The sequence below is a fragment of the Mastigoproctus giganteus genome, chromosome 4, assembly GCF_048544385.1.
Source record: "Mastigoproctus giganteus isolate SK-2022 chromosome 4, ASM4854438v1, whole genome shotgun sequence".
NCBI classification, from domain to species: Eukaryota; Metazoa; Arthropoda; class Arachnida; order Uropygi; family Thelyphonidae; genus Mastigoproctus; species Mastigoproctus giganteus.
Genome location: NC_143578.1, coordinates 96,407,313 through 96,424,027, shown reverse-complemented (window position 1 = coordinate 96,424,027; position 16,715 = coordinate 96,407,313). Strand labels below are relative to the sequence as shown.

Sequence of the window (16,715 nt, the reverse complement as noted above, 5' to 3'; positions counted from 1 at the left end):
ACTGGATACTATGATGCAGTCACAAAAGAACTGCATGCAGGGAATAACTTTGATATTATATACTTGGATCTTAGAAAGGCTTTTGATACTGTTGCACATGGAAGACTGCTGCACAAATTGGAGCAGTGTGGCATTGGAGGCAAATTGCTGCTATGGATAAGGGAGTGGTTGAGGGGGAGAAGAAAGAGAGTAGTAATCTATGGACACTGCTCATCGTGGACTAATGTTATTAGTGGAGTCCCTCAGGGTTCAGTATTGGGTCCATTATTGTTTTCTGTATTTATAAATGATATTGATGATGGTATATCAAGCTTAATGTCCAAGTTTGCAGACGATACAAAGGTTGGCAGGGTCGTCAAGGACACTACCGACACTATGGTACTGCAACAGAATCTGGAAAGGTTGAGCAGATGGGCTGAGAGGTGGCAAATGAAATTTAACATTGACAAATGTAAAGTACTACATACGGGAAACAGCAACCCCAGAGCAACGTATCAACTCTGTGGTACTACACAGACAGTGGTAGAGAATGAAAGGGACCTGGGGGTGGTTGTGCAGCGAGATATGAAGTTTTCTGAGCAGTGCAGACGGGCTGCAAGAGTAGCTCATGGTGTATTGTTGATGATATATATGAATTTTTCTAGCAGGGATAAGGAGGTGATTATTCCATTGTATAAGGCAATGGTCAGACCACACCTAGAGTACTGTATACAGGTCTGGAAGCCTCATTTCAAGAAGGGTGTAGAGATGCTGGAACGAGTACAGAGAAGGGCAACAAGATTAGTGAATGGAACAAAGGGGTGCTCTTACGAAGAAAGGCTTAAGTTTTGCAAATTACAGTGTCTGGAGACTAGGCACCGGCGAATTGATCTGATAGAGGTGTATAAAGCCTTGAATGGTTTGAGCATGCTCAATGCTGATGGGATTCTTCCTCTTGCTCAGAATAATCACCTGAGAGGGCATAAATTCAAATTGAGAAAAGACGGATGTAGGATAGACGTGAGGAAATTTGCCTTTAGCCAGCGGGTGGTTGGTGGTATAGACTTCCATCCCTTGTCATGGAAGTTGATAGCCTAAATAAGTTTAAGGCTCAGCTGGACAGGTATTTCGAACGAACAGAGGGGTGAAGTGGAAGTGGTTATTTTTTTATTTATTTATTTATTTTATTTATTTTTTTTTTTTGGCTGATGCTGCATAAGCTTGCTTTCTTGCATCAAATGCCTCTACTAATGCTAATGCTAATGCACACCAGTTTCACAGCATACAATTATAGAAGACACATGCACATACTAAGTTAACCTCACACTTACATCACACATACGTACATTCACACACTGAGTGCACTGCACACATTCATGCCCATATGCTGATGATGATCTATACAGTGATATATTATTATTAGCACATGGTGCAAGGAAGCCTGAGGCTTATGCTGCACCAGCTAAAAAAAATTTCTGGATTATCCTGGGAGAGAGAGAGAGAGAGAGAGAGAGAGAGAGAGAGAGAGAGAGAGAGAGAGAGAGAGAGAGAAAACAAGAATCAAAGGTAGAAGGGAATCACCAAGAAAGAGAATAATGTTCATATCCAGCTCAGTATCCTGGGTGTGCCAAGCCCATACTCACCAGATGTGAGCCCTGCATGCAGTTCCATTCACAAACCAATTCATCTACACTGAGGGGGGGGGAACATAGACAGGGCCTCAAGTGTCATTCTAACAAGTTCTTGTTGATACCAAGATCAGATTGGCCTAATTTGGAATTGGATTTTACTGCGACTGGTTCTGTCTGAGCTTTTGTCTCATAATTTAAAAAATTGTTTGTGCATATTTTATAAGTTCCAATAATGTAAAGATGCTCTTCATTCCTGGGGTGTGGCTGATCCTGGATATCATCAAGTTTCTATTGTTATCATAAATTGGACACTGGTAGATTAAGTGTTTCCAATTTTCAGGAGTGCCACAGGTACAGTTTGGGTCACCTATATGCTCTAGGGCATGTTGTTTAGCTCTAGGGCTTATAGGTAGCCTGGGGCATACCAGGGAGGTGGTTGGGGGGGGGACCATGCCACATTTGGCAGGAATCTCCTTGTCTTCTTTGCCATCTGTTTTTAAGCTGTGTGGCTGTTTTATTTTTCTCATGTTTCAGATCATTTGCTAGATTCAGAATAATATCTTGATGTTCTGTGGGTATGCCTCTTTTCAGTCTGTAATGGAGGCCTTGGCATACTATTTCTGTATCCAGTGGGAGAGTACCTGCCAAGACTTGCAAGGCTGGGGTACTCACTGTGCAGCAGAGCTGTGCCGAGGGTGAGGCAAACAAGGCTCTTGCCTCAGGTTAAAATCTGAAAGGGGTGCCAAAAGAAAGATTAAATAAATTTTGAAATTAATGACACATAAATAAATCTGTTATATATTTATAATAAATACTGCTTATGAAAATAAAAATCATTTTTAACCGATTTTATTTTATTTTTTTGCCATCCTTTTATTTTTATTAAAATATGTATCAGAAATGTACTTTAAATACATCATATTTTTTTAAATTAAAATTTTTCATTCTTGCCTCAGGTACTAAAATGGCTCGGCATGGTCCTGCTGTGCAGAAATCTCTAGTAATAGCTAATAGCATGATTCTTTGTATACTTCACTTTTATTTTGTTCCTGACTATTGCAGTTCTTTGATACCATATACCAGCCTCATAAGTGATGACTGGGATGAAGACAGCTTTATTTCATATCAAAGATGATACTGAGGTATTTTAACTCCTGGACCATCCTGATAGAAGTATCAGAAATCTTAATAACAGGTGCTCTTCTGGAGTTGAGGGTACCTTTTAGCAATACTGATTTAGTTTTTTCTGCTGAAATTTTTAGCTTATGATCTGTAGTTCATAAGGAGGGGAGGGGGACAGAAATAGTGATGTAGCAGGCAATTGGAGGGTAAATGCCCATATACGGAATCATGGTTGCTGTGGTGATGATATTACAGCATCCAGCCAATCTGGGAGCTCCCTGCAGTCATATGACCAAACAACATCCTGGTTAGGGGAAGGTAACAGTGACGATTTCAATCGAACTTTATAATTTATGATATCATTATAGGGTATTTACTTGATCAAAACTAACATTAAAACATTAAAATGACCAAAAATATCATTCATATATAGAAAAATGTCTAAGGAACAAAAGGGGAGAAATCAGACAAATATCCTCAGGATAGGAGTGACATAAAGCAAAATATCGTTGACAGTGGCTATTCTTATGCCAAAACTATGGTAGTGATGACTGTCAACTCCACAGTGATAATGTAGGAAGGAAAATCAATATTGCTAAATATATTGACCTAAAATAGGCAAAAATGTACTAATCTGATTCCTCTTCATTTGTGGACTCTATACATACCTTTTCTTCAAAGTTTTGCCAAAATGATTTGCTGAAATAGAAGAAAAATGCAGGGCATGAAAAATTGTGGCTGCATGGTTGATGGCCAGTAGGGTCGGGCACCCTTTCTTTATACAGTGGGATGATTGTCTCTTTATCCCTACAGGAAAAGGTTGTGTATATTGATAATACAAAAAAGTATTAGTATAATATGAACTGTCCCAGAAGCCTGCTCAGAGAATGTTATTTCAGACTATGCAATTACCCTTAGATCTTTTTCATTATCATCTACCTTGGGTTTGATGCTACCTACATTCTAGAATTACCGATATCCAAATACAGTACTGTGCATTTGTGAGTGTTAATCCACAATGTTACAGTATGTTTGCAAGTAATTGCATAGAATTCAGTTTACCTTATACATTAATTAAAATTATGCATGTTTTTAACACCGTATAGTGTATATTTCTCTACATTTCTATAAAAAAAAATATCATAGTACTCTATTTAGGGATTGTGTCTGTGATATATGGAGTGATGCATAATTTTACTATGTATATTGTAAACTGAATTCTATGCAATTACTACAACCATGCTATTACTATTTTATCTGTGTTTTATACATAAGTTATGTATAAATCATTTGTAAAGGGATTTTTCTACCACCTCAGAGATGCAATTTCAAATGATTTAAACATAAGTTATAAATAGTTTTAAAGGGATTTATTTATCACCTTAGAGATACAATATACAATTTTCGCAGTATATATGGTATGGGACTCCACATTCGGAATCCCAAAATCCATAATATATGATAAAATCTGTTTTTTTTTTTTTAATCCAATGTACGAGGAGCGGTTCGAAAGTAATGCCTCCTTTTTTTTTTTTCCCTCATAAAATTTACTTCCTACAACTATGCCTTTTACATCAATTAATCCTTAATCATTAATAAACACACTGTTACTTTTCCACAAAGTCACCATCATTTTCTATGCACTTCTGCCATCTTTGTATTCTAATACTGTGAAAGTCTTTACTCTTGCTCTGGAGGGCTTTGCGAACACTGTGCTTGAGCTGGTCATTGTCTGCAAAATGGGTTCCATGTAGTGCATCCTTCAACGGGCCAAATAGGTAACAGTTGGAAGGTGTAAGATCCAGGCTATGAGGGGGGGGGAAGCAAAGTGCACCCCAGTTTTGCAATTGCCTCCATCGTGCACAGGCTGGTGTGGGGTTATGTGTTGTCATGGAATGGAGAAGAAGAACCTCATTAAGGTTTTTGTCCGGCCGAACTCTGTGGATTCTGGCTTTCAACTTTTTAAACATTTCCATATATCAGTCTAATCTGAGTTGATTGTGGTGCCACGCTCAAATAAGTCTACAAGCAAGACCCCAGCTTTGTCACAAAACACTGTCGCCATGACTTTACGATCAGAAGGCTGTCTTTTGAACTTCTTGCGTGGTGAATTTTGATGGTGCCACTTCACCGACTCTCTTTGTTTCGGGATCATAATGGTGGAAGGCGCCTCCGTAGCCAGGTGGGCACAGCAGCAGTGTGTAGCACACGCTTCTTGATTAGACTGGGGGTTCAAGCCCGTGACCACCAAATACAGAGGATGCAGAAAGGTCAGGGAATGACTGCTGCATATCTCCAGAGCAATATGGCCTTAGTTGCTAATGCTCCTAAAAACCAAATAAAAAAAAATAATGGTGGACCCAGATTTCATCACCTGTGAATATGTGTGAAAGAAAAACCTCTCCTTTACTCTCGTAGCACTGGAGAAATTCCATACAGATGACTTTCTGAGCTTTTTTGTGCTCATGTGTCAGCATTTTCGGGACCCACCAGGCACAAACATTGTTGTAGCCTAGTTCCTTTATGATGAAGTTTCCCTATACTTATTGCATTGCACAAGTCGCGTGTTGCGATGCACCAGTTCTCTTTGATCAGCATGTTGATCTGGCTCTTGTTGTCACTGATGTTACTGGCCAGGTGCTTCAGGGTGTCAGCATTTTCACTTTCCCCACTCTTTAAATGTCTTACCCCTAACTGTACTCACATCTACAGTATCATCACCATAAACATTTTTGAGACACATATGGATTTCAATAGGCGTCACTTCTTCCTTGGTAAGGAATTCAATCACCACTCTTTGCTTGATATGTATATATCTGTAACCACCATTTTTAACTATCCGTGTGTTACACTCACGAGACCAATCACAGTGCCATTCATTATGGTGAAACTAGAGACCTCTCATCTAATGATGACTAAGTGACCCATGAAATGAGCTACAGCACCAAATTTGAAAGCAAAAAATTAGGAGGCATTGCTTTCGTATCAGTCTTCGTATGATACCATATTTGGATTTCAAAAATTTATGAAATTTTAATGGATATGTTATTCAATAAGTGACATTTTTTTTTATTTACTGGAGTAACTACAGGCTGGAAACAGCCTGCGTATGGTCTGAGAATGGATTCTGGCAAGGTTCCCAAAATGTTACCTTAAGGTATAAGGATTTAGTTATAAGCTAAATAAACTATCTTAATATTTATGTGATATAAGAGTGATCATTACAGAAATCTAGATTTTATGGAAAATCACCATGTTTCCTTCTCAACTATATTAGATATTCAATTTTTCGCCTGTCTTAGTACATCACTGACAAAGTGACTGCACACAGGAAATTCACAAAAAGTAAAACTTTTTTCCAGCTTAGAGCAGAAATGAAAATGAGCTCCTAGTTGTGATATATTCAGTTATAAATTTTTGTAAACAATGACATATGATGATATCCTTTCACATGTGAAAGGATGTAGTAGTAGTAGTAGTAGCAGTGGCATGTGATACAAGAAAGCAAATGTATGAGCTTATGCAGCATCAGGCAAAAAAAAAAATCACACCATTCCCTCCAAATGCCTGTCCAGTTCCTCCTTAAATTTATTCAAGCTATCAACTTCCACAATGACAGATGGAAGTTTGTTCCAGCAATTAACCACCCGCTGGCTAAAGGCAAATTTACGCACATCTATTCTACATCTGTCTTTTCTTAATTTGAATTTATGCCCCCTTAGGTTCGTAATCTGAACAAGTGGAAGGATCCATCAGAATTCAGCTTGCTCAATCCATTCAAGGCCTTATATACCTCAATCAGATCACTGCGCAGGTGCCTAGTCTCCAGCCACTGCAATTTGCAGAACTTAAGCCTCTCTTGGTAAGAGGATCCCTTCATTCCCCTCACCAATCTTGTTGCCCTTCTCTGTACCCACTCAAGTAAATCTACATCCTTCCTAAAATGAGGTCTCCAGACCTGTACGCAGTACTCAAGGCGTGGCCTGACCATTGCCTTATACAGAGGGATAATCACCTCCTTTTCCCTGCTTGCAAAATTCCTATATATCATTGACAAAACCCCATGACCTGCCCTGGCAGCCTGTCTGCATTGCTCAGAGAACTTCATATCTGACTGCACAATTACTCCCAGGTCTTTTTCATTTTCTACCACCTTAAGTGTAGTACCACACAGTTGGTACGTTTCTCTGGGGTTATTTCTACCCATATGCAGTACTTTGCATTTGTCAAGGTTAAACTTCAGTTGCCACTTCAGTTAAACTTCTTAGCCCATCTGCCCAAATTATCTAGATCCTGTTGCAGTAGCAGACTGCCATTACTGTCATTAACAACCCTGCCAACCTTTGTATCATCTGCAAACTTCGACATTAAGCCTGATATACCTTCATCAATATCATTGATAAATATACAAAACAACAGTGGACCTAACACCGAACCCTGTGGGACTCCACTAATAACATTAGTCCAAGAAGAGCAGCACCCATTGATTACCACCCTCTGTCTTCTCGCACTTAACCATCCTTTTATCCATTGTAGCAACTTACCCTTAATACCATTCTGCTCCAATTTGTACAATAGTCTTCCATGCGCAACAGTGTCAAAAGCTTTCCTGAAATCCAAATATATGATATCAAAATTGTTTTTTGCATCTAGTTCCTTTGTAACCACATCATAATATCCTATCAAATTTTTGTCAGACAAGACTTTCCCTTAACAAACCCATGCTGTGTCTGAATTATTGCTGCAGTCTTGTCTAGATGATCTTGCAATGCATTTTTAACCAGCGACTCCATTATTTTACCTGGAACAGAAGTTAAACTAACTGGTCTGTAATTACTCGTGTCACCCTTCGATCCCCCTTTGTGAATTGGGGATACATTTGCACATCTCCAGTCCGTGGGAACCTCCCCTGAGTCCAAGGATGCTCTCATAATTATGGCTAAGGGTTTGCTTAGTTGCCTTGCCGCCTCCTTTAATATAACTGGATAGATCCCATCCACCCCAGGTGCTTTTCTTACGTTTAACTTCAACAATTTCTCTTCCACTTTGCTCTCAGTTATTACAAGATCATTAAGCACCCTGCTGCAATTTGATAACCTTCTGCCATTTTCAAACCTTAATCTGTAATCACGTGTGAATGTAGATGCAAAATACTCATTCAGTTTGTTTGCTATCTGAGCAGGATCATCAACAGTCGAACCATCGATGTCAAGTGGACCAATCAGATTCATCCCCTTCCTTTTAGAGTTTATGTAAGTAAAGAAATCCTTGCTGTTTTTCTTAGCATCTTTTGCCAAGGATTTCTCGTAATCTGCCTTCGCCTGCCGAACCTCCTTTGTGACCTGATTACAGATTAACTTATATCTGCCATAGGCTTCTGAGTCGCTTGATAATTTATATGCATCCCATGCATTTTTCTTCTCTGTTACGAGTCTCATTAGTTCATTTGACAACCATTTAGGCCTAAACCTTGAACAATATTTCTTAATAGGTATGAAACTTTTAGTAGCTTCCACGATTAATTCCTTGAATGCTTCCCACTTAGAATTTACTGTTGGTAACATCGTCAGTTGATCCCACTGTACAGAATTTAAAAACTGTCGGAGACCACTGTACTCGCCTTTATGGAAGCAAAAACCCTTTCCTTTACCCCTGATGGTAATAAAATCTTTAAGTAAATCCCACGTCAGTACACTGTGATCACTGCCACCTAGTGGTTCTTTAATCTGCAAATTCCTAATACATGAATGATCACTGCTGATAACCAGATCAAGAGTATTACTTTCTCTGGTTGCCTCTCGAACATGCTGCTGCCGAAAACAATCATCCAATAAATCCACAAAAGTCTGACTAGTGTGTGAGTGACCAACCCACAAGTTCCAGTCAATATCTGGGAAGTTAAAATCCTCCATTATAAGACATTCCGATTTACTAGCCCACTCTATTTCTCTGTACAATTGTTCATTGTACTCATTCGAGTCATTAGGCCTATAACACACTCCTACTCTAATTTTTGCTTTCGCAGTGCTTATGTCACACCAAACTGACTCAACAGTGCACTCTTCATCTATGTCAACTGGATGCACTTCTTTTGATTTTATATTTTTCTTTATTAACAGCATAACACCTCCTCCCTTCCTATCCTGTCTATCATTTCTGTACACATTGTACTCCCCAAATTCCAGTTCGGCATTCCTTATATCTGTGTGACACCACGTCTCTGATATCCCAACAATATCTGCCTTTGATGTCTTGACCAACACTTCAAATTCATCAAATTTATTTACTATACTTCTAGCATTAAGGCGCCTCCGTAGCCAGGTGGGAAGGAGCAGCAGTGCGTAGCACACGCTTCTTGATTAGACCGGGGTTCGAGCCCGTCACCACCAAATACGGAGGATGCGGAAAGGTCATTCAGGGAATGACCACCGCATATCCCGGAGCAATATGGCCTTAGTTGCTAATGCTCCTAAAAAACCAAATAACAACAACTTCTAGCATTGGTATACCTGCAAGTATACACGCACCTATTCCTATTCCCAGCCACTCTAACACATCCCATATACCCACCTGTTTCACGATGACTGACATCCGTCCCTGAAACCCCCAACACCCCTCGCTCCAGGTCGCTACTTATTCTAATAGAAGTTGTGCAAGAATCACCTTCACCTCTGCCTACGGCTACTGTTAAACTATTAGTCCTTGTATCCCCCCAAGCTATCAGTTTTCCGACCCACCTAACACTGCCTCGATAGCATCAGCAAATATTCTTGCACCCTTTCTATTTAAGTGTATCCCGTCCCTGTAGAAGCAATCTCTCCTGTTAACAAGTACAGTCCAGGCTGAAAAAAATTCTACCCCTTGAGCCTTGCACAATCTTTCCAGGGCCGAATTGATCGACAAGGCTCTCATCATATACTCCCTCCTATCGTGTCTGGGCAGAATTGCAGACACTTTCAAATTCAATCCTACTTCACGGCTTTTTTTCAACAGTGACCTGTACTTGTTAAGTAATTCTGCCGGTCTCCTACTCTTAATATCATTAGTGCCAACGTGTACAACTATATCACCTTTTGTGCCCTTAAAAGATGATATCTGCTCTACAACGTCATCAACCTTTGCCCCTGGCAGACATACCCTGGTCCTGTTCAACCTATCCTTTTTACACAATATATTTCCCGTTTCCCTGACAATAGAGTCACCAAGAACTACTAGTTCCTTTGGGACCAGCGCAATCTGCCTTGGGGGTTGCTGCTGTGTTGCGTGATGACCAAGTTCAAGCTCTGGCGTTGATGTGGGCAGCTGAGAGCCTGATGGGCCCCTCAATTTAGATCTTTCGAGGGCATCCACCTGTCCTTCAAACTCTCATATAGGCCCATAACAACGCTGAGTTGTCGCCTGATTTCCTTACACTCCTTACATCGCGCACATACAAAGACATCCCCCATGGCAATATCATGTTCCGTTCCAGATAGTTCGGCAAACATTTCACAAGCTGCACATTTTTTTAGGCTGTGATGCGTTGGAGAATCGCCCCCCCCTCACAGCACTCCTGCCACTTTGTGCCCGTTGCTTTGCTGCTCTAGTTTGGGGCATGATATTTTAAATTAATAAGATCAATAAATTAAATTAAATTAAATGTCAATACTACGCTATCTAATAGAAACAGTGAAGCGTATTACTGTTTCTATAATTATACGTTAGAGCTACCTAACTACCTCAATTAAAAATTTGAATTCCCTATCACTATATACAAAAACAATGCCTGCAATATTCGAATGAAATAACGGTTTTATAAAGTATTACGTATATCTACCAAAACTGTTTATACAAATTAAAATAAAAATAACCAGCGTAATTAGAACTATAAGACTACGTATTAAGTACAATATAAAATAACAATTATGTAAATAAAAAGCAAAAACTTATCGTTTTTTTCGGAGCCTGTAACTTGCAGCTGTATTTTCTAAAGAGAGCCAGTGCCCTCTTCATGTCACATACTATCATATCAGTTTTTGCCATTCCACATGTGAAATCACATGTGGAATGACAAAAACTGATAAAGCCATAATGCAAATTGTTTCCTAGAATGAATACATTAATTGCATAACAAAGGAGTATTTGTTAGACAAAAATAAAGTCAATTTTTTTGACTATAATATAATGAGAACATATACTTCTTTCTTTTAAAGGTGAAACTTTACATTGCAATTGTTGGTCTGATTTCAGCAGGCACCACCGTCTAACTCTGTTCACATTAATGTATCATGCAGTTGTTTTATTAAAAGCTTAACAATGTCCTGAAAAGAACTTCAGTATTGAATAATGCATTATATGCAACACATTTTATTCTGTAATTAAGTTTTGTTACTATGCAGTCAAATGGAACTTCTCGGGTGCCTCTATTAGCCAGGTGAGCAGGAGCGGCAGTGCGTAGCACACGCTTCTTGATTAGACCAGGGTTCAAGCCCGTGACCACCAAATATGGAGGATGCGGAAAGGTCAGGGAATGACCGCCGCATATCCCCTGAGCAATATGGCCTTAGTTGCTAATGCTCCTAAAAACCAAAAATAACAAAATAACAATAGAGCTTCTAAAACGAAATAATTTTTTTTTTTTTTTTTGTGTTCAATATTTAAATGCAAATCATAATGCAAATCAGGAATGGCTGAAGACAAGAGTCAGAGAGGGTATTTTAAATTGATGTTCTTCAAAGTTGGCCAGTGTTACAAATGGCATTTCTTAAGGTTTGGTGGTAAGGCCACTTATGTTTCTGCTTTTTTTAAATGATGAGCAAAGGAATAAATGGGTTTAATATTGAAATTTCTAGATGATATGAAGGTCATGAGAGTGGTTACTGTTGGAGTCATTCTGAACTGCTTCAGAATGATTTGGATAGGCTTCATGGATGATTGGAGAAATGATAGATAAATATATAATTGAATTTATTTCCAAAAATGTATACTACTGAAAATTCACATTAATAAAACAGATGCAAAGACATTCAGAAAATTACCAGAGGAAAATACCTAAATTGTAATATAGCAATTCTAATGTTATATTACAATTTAATATGACAAAAAATGTCACATTAAATTTCTACAAAAGACATATCTCTATCAACTCTATATAGTTATTGTTACAGTTTCACAAATTTAAATTTAAAGATAAGCTATTGATTAGTTTTTTTTTTTTTCTATATTCATAAAAAAAAAAAAAAGGAAACAAATTTCTTAAATTTTGAGAATGAAATGTACAGTTCTGGCTTAGCCCTCAGTCTCTTCTACAGAAGAGAAAGTGTTGTTGATAGTTTTCAATGCTGACAAGTCCCACACACCTTTAATAACAGAGATCTTCACGTTGTGAGATAATACTCCTTTGGATTCTGTATATGGAAACATTGCCTTTGAATTCATTGAATTCATTCACTTTAACACCCAGTTTTTAGCTCTATAAACTAGCGGTATGTTCCTTTTGTGTGATTTGGCCCATATGTTTGTTACATAAGAGTTTAACCAATCTAATAAACAATAAAAAGTATTTCTGCAGTAAATCAAGCTGTCTAACTTTTTAGGTCAATCTTTAAATGCAAATGGCTCTTAGAAAAGAATTTCTAACTTTTCATTGACTCATGCCTAAGGAAAGTTTTTGATCCAAGATTAATCCCAGAAATTTGATTGAATAAACAATGTTCAACTGAATTTAATTAACACTAATTTCAAGGGTTGGAAGACAATTTGCAAGACAAAAATTTATATATATATATATATATATGATTTTCTTATATTTCCTTTATGGTGAAATGTTTGGTTCTATATTTTGAAAATAATAACCTGAGAATAATTTATACTAGGTGGAATAGAACCGAAGGGTGTAAAGGAAGGAAGGGAGGTGGGGGGAAAGAGAGAGAGAGAGAGAGAGAGAGAGAGATTTAGGTATTATATTATTATTATCGAACATGAAGGTTTACCATGCACTGTGTAAGCAAGGCTAGGAAGGTTATTGTGCTTGTTATTTAGCATACTTTTATTTTTAGAGAGCAGGAAATTGCAGTCCTCTTATACAGGATGTTCATTTTAAAAGTACAGAAAACTCATGTTGTTTGTATTAAGGACATTTGCTACCAAGTAATGATTATGATTGTTGGTGTAATTGTGTGAGAGTCATAGTGGAGGATATTACACAACTGGAGGAAATGACAGTTTTACATTTCATATGTTTGTTATATCACAGTCCCTGTTTGAGGTTGCATGTGTCATTACTGGTGAGTAAACTTCATGCTGTATACCATTGAGTAACATGGTTTTTAGTGGCATCATACTTGGAAATGAAGTCTTAGCAAATGTCCACAAAAATTTGTTAAAATTTCCCCAACACTTAACTATTCATGCAAAGCTGCAATTTTTAAGATAAAAAGAAGTTTCATGAGTGTGGATCAGTTGAATAAGTGTGATCAGCTGGGAATAAGGAATATTAAAGAAGGAATGTTCTTACATATGACACATTAGACAACCAATTTTTAAATCTCCAAACAAATCTCTATGGAAACTCAGTATTCAAAAGGAAGTATCACTTGGCTCAGCTCATTTCACTGTAATAAAACACTTTAAACTTCTTCCTCATCAAATTCGCATACGTTTCAGTTTTAGGATAATGTTAAAATATGATACTCTTTCACTGGTTTAAAAGTTTACTTTACTGTAAAGGTATTGAAAATTTTGGATAAACTTATTTCACTGACAAAGCATGGGTTCCACCTTAATGGCTATGTCAATGGTCAGAACTGGAGAATATGGAGTGCTGAAAAATCTGCACATTTTTTGTGCTCAAAAAATCAATGTTTGGTGTGGCATAACTAAAAGAAGGATAGTTGGGCCCATATTTTTTGAACAAACTGTCACCTCTGATTTTCACTACACCATTGTAATGCAGTTTGTTGCATTGCTAGAGGAAAATGAATGAGGCATCCACCTCCAATAGGATGAGGAAGCCTGCTGTACTGCATGCTCAACCACTGAAAAATTGTAAGAACTTTTTGGGAATCTGACTGCCTAGATGTTCTCATTTAACATCTTCAGACTTCTTTTTATGGGAGTTACTAAAGCAGAAAACTTATGAGAGCAATCCACATGTTGCTCACAATATGATCAAAAGAGCGAATTTATGTATTGCTAATGACAGATGATACTTCTAGTATTGTTTATAGCCTATTATTTGCCAATTATTCTGATAATAAATTGTGTTTTTCCTTTGATTGTTTTTGGGTTTACTTTTAAATAACATCTTGTACCAGGGTACAAGGCAATGGGGAGATAACATATGAAATGTTATATTCAGGTCTGAAGGCGGCATTTGAAGAAAACATTGAGCCAAAGATAGATAGTTCAGATGGATGAATAGATTTGTTCAGAATAGCAAAGAGATATCCATATGAGCAAAAACTACATAAATGTCGGTTACAGGATTGAAAACTAAGTGTCTTGAGGTGGGGCATCTTGTTGTGTTCCATAAATAGGGTTGCCAGATGTCCTTTATTTCAAAGGACAATCCTTTATTTTAGCCAAACTGTCCTTATCCTTTATTGAAACGAGAAAGGATGCAATTTGTCCTTTATTTTTATTTTTCAATGCCTGTGCCTCGTAATGGCAGTGGTGGATTTCTGCACAGGCGTAGGAGGTGTACGTTTGCACCCCACATGCGCAGGGCCCCTGAAACTGACAAAAAATTACAATTTAATTTCAAAACTTTAGCTTAAAGCTTTAACAGAGAGATGTTAAAAACCTTCTCAAATGCAAACTCTGCCACTGAGAAATGAATCATAAAGAGATAATCTTAACCTATTCTAGCCTCTCTGGCTCATATATGTAATTTCACGAACACCATGCACTTAACTTCATACTTCTCGATGAAATTATATTATTTTGACAAAGCATTAAAACTTGCACCTGTGTGGCCATGATATAATTTTCACGAAAATCGTGTGACTAGTAGATAATTAATAAAATCATAGGTATCGGAAAAATTACTTTTTATAATATGAAGTTCAATGGCTTTGTTTAAACTGTTTTTCCTATAACTTTACAAAGAAACATTTATCTATTTCATTTATACAGTTATAGGCACCTACATATTTCATGGTATATACAAACGTATTTTGAAAACATATTTTATTTTTTAGCCTTCAAAAATGGAATTTCCCCCAAAAAAGAAGTAGAGGCTTTGTTCTGATAACAAAAATTGGGAGCAAGAATACGAATGGCTAGCTTCAATAAATGATCCTCATGAGGTGAGATATCTCATATGCAGAAATGTATTTAAAGTTGGTTATATGCAGTTACTCAGCATAAAGACTCACAAGCTCATAAATCGGCAAATTCTTCAGATCTTGATAGGTTTCTTGTGAAAAAAGAATATGAAAGAAGAGGATATGGTTAACAAAGAATATGGTCCTACAAACTATTTATTTGGTTTTTTTGAAAATGCTGATGTAAGTACAGATGGAATGCTTGAGTGTTTAAAAAATTCAATGAGTAATTTAGGATTGGATTGGCAAAGGGTATCTAGTTTCAGTGGAAACAATGCAAATTGTAATTTTTGGAGTAATAAATCCTTATTCCAAAATATTAAGAAATTAAATGAAGACATAATTAAAGCAAACTGCCATGCTCACATTATTCATAATTTAGCTAACTATGCTTTCAGTATAGATATTGATATAGAAAATATTGTCTTGAAAATATATGGTCATTTTTCTGTTTCAGCTAAAAGGGATAACTTTAAAGAATTTCACGAGTTTGCCAAAACAGAGTTTAAGGAAATTTTAAGGCAATACCAAGATGGCTTTCTTTACAACCATGTATAGAATAAATTTTGCTTTCACGGAGGGCTTTGAGCCTTTATTTCATAAGCAAACTAAAAGAATGTTCCAAACAGCTTTTTAAAATCCTTCAAATTAATGAAAATTCAACACAGGTTCTTATAATTATAGAATTTTCTTTTCTTTTCTCAATGTATGCAATCAAAATAATTTTCAAAGCAATAAAAGAACTTGAAAAGAATGAAATGTGTGCCTGTGATATTTTTTATTGATCAAGTCTTTTTTGGATACCAAGTTCATCAGCATTTTCAGAAATTCGACCCTGTTGTTAAAAGCACAGTAATAAATGATTTCAAAGCATTTTATAATGCTGCATTGAAATATTTAGGAAAGAAATTTAATTTTAATGAAAATACTCCTTTTTTTGAAACTCAGCAAATTAAGCTTTAAAAATGGTTGTCCTAACTATGACTCATTTGTTGAAGTAGCAGATTATTTTAAATTAATAGAAAAACTAAAGATGGATTTGAATGATTTATTTGATGAGGTTTCAGTACTGAAAACAAATTATGAAACTGTGACAACCTCTGAAAAATTTAAAACTTGTTCGAGTACTTCGAGTCAATGGCATTTAATTTTGAAAAGTGTTGATTTTAAGCTTTCAAATATTTTCAAGGTCATTTTTTAATGTTTTTTCAGTGCTGGGGACTTCGGCAAATTCAGAAAGGATTTTAATGTAATGAACTCGAAGTGGAGGGAATGGGCAAAATATATGTTCAGTTCCACTCATAAAAAGTTTCATCATTGGTGTGATGAAACTGAACACAAATAAATTTTTATTTTCAATTATGGTTGATGCTGAAAAAGCTTGACTTCTTATATTGTTTGGTCTTTACTTATACTAAAAATCCTATTTATTTATTTAAAATAAACTGGATAGTGGATGTCAGAGTTAACACAAAGGAATGACTGTGTTACTGTCATGGTTAATGACAGTAACACAGTAAATGAAGGTTAATGGTATGTCTATATTAAAGAGTGACACATCAGATTATTCAAAAAATTAATGCTAGTTGTTTATTGAAAGCTGCTAAATAATTTGTGTACTCCTCTAGTGATGTATATTCTATAAATCAATTGCAGTTCTAAGATGGTTCTATATGTT

The 16,715-nt window shown here is 36.7% G+C and overlaps 1 protein-coding gene across 4 annotated transcripts in view; it reads left to right on the top strand.

The window, feature by feature from the left end:
- LOC150086925 (receptor-type tyrosine-protein phosphatase S-like) overlaps positions 1-16,715 on the top strand; it is a 1,004,071-nt gene that overhangs the window by 73,417 nt on the left and 913,939 nt on the right. The window lies entirely within an intron of this gene.